The sequence below is a fragment of the Rhagoletis pomonella genome, unplaced genomic scaffold (assembly GCF_013731165.1).
Source record: "Rhagoletis pomonella isolate Grant_MI unplaced genomic scaffold, Rhpom_1.0 Rhpom_scaffold_00007, whole genome shotgun sequence".
Classification (NCBI taxonomy): Eukaryota; Metazoa; Arthropoda; class Insecta; order Diptera; family Tephritidae; genus Rhagoletis; species Rhagoletis pomonella.
Window position 1 is genome coordinate 28,312,694 of NW_023458561.1, and position 1,302 is coordinate 28,313,995.

General features: G+C 30.5%; 1 protein-coding gene across 10 annotated transcripts in view; it reads right to left on the bottom strand.

Moving 5' to 3' along the window:
- The window catches only part of LOC118742517, a 21,642-nt gene that overhangs the window by 2,263 nt on the left and 18,077 nt on the right, over nucleotides 1–1,302 (bottom strand). The window lies entirely within an intron of this gene.

The window sequence follows — 1,302 nt, forward strand, 5'->3', positions numbered from 1 at the left end:
CAGGACCTGGATTCGAGCTCAGTTTCCGACCAACACAAAAAAAAAAAAAATAGATTAATTAAAAATAGATCTATTCTCGCCGAATTTCGTCAAAGAAACCTCGTCGTCACTTGTTTATCCATTCTTTGGAGTAGAACTACAAATCACTCAGTTATTCCAAAATATTTAATCCAGAAGATTTTGAGATTCGGCTGCTATATGTATGTATGTATGTGAATATGGTCACCGTAATCATCAGTGACTGAGTGGTGAATAAGTAACAATCACCGATAAAAAAGCAGTGTTAAAAATAAATAGAGACCACGAATACATATGTATTTATAATTGCCAGTACAGCAAATTCTTATCGTACAAACAGGCATATATATGTACATATGTACATACATACATACATATGTGTGACGAAACCACCATGGCTTGAAGAGTGTGTGTGCAGTGTTCCGTGTTTTACCAACAACTTTTTCCGCACCTGTCTAGCAAACTTTTTAGACTGAAAATGCGTGCACTTTTGTGGTAATAAACAAAGTGTGCCATTTATCAGCGTTAATACGAGTGCATACGCTAAAAAAATAGTAACATGATTTTTTAAAGCAGAGTCTCAATATGGATGCCTTGCTCAAATGTTGTAGTTGTAATTTAAAAAAAAAACGATTCCAAAGAGAAATACATCGCTTCAAAGAAACAATACCAACCTCATCGGCAGGTTCCTTTTTTATAAGCAATCACATCATTTTATGTCGCAGAAACAACGATAAATATTGGTTTATAGTGGGATCAAGTTTGAGCCTTTACAAAGCTTCAACAACTTAGGTTTTGCAGATATAAATTAAATTTTGGGAAAATACTTAAGTTCTTTAGAATAATAGAAATATTATTGTGTACAAATGCAATCTAAATTTATTTAGAATTTTGCATGTTAAAGGAAAAATTGATGAAAAATTAGCTAATTTTTGATTACTAAAGCGCTGGAAAATCGCTCCAATGATGAAACGGATCATCAACTCATAAGTTTGGAATTGATTCGGGATTTAATTGCAGTTTTCCGAAATAGTCTCTAAGGTTGAGAATTAATGCGGATCAGGGGCATTTTCGATAACGTCACCAAAACTCATTCGAATAACTTTTGTCCAACTCTGGTCAATTGGTTAGAGCTGCGTGCTACAACTTAGTTTTATTTTATTTTGTTTTATTTATTTTATTTAATTTTATTTTATTTTATTTTATTTTATTTTATTTTATTTGATTTGATTTTATTTTATTTTATTTTATTTTATTTTATTTTATTTTATTTTATTTTATTTT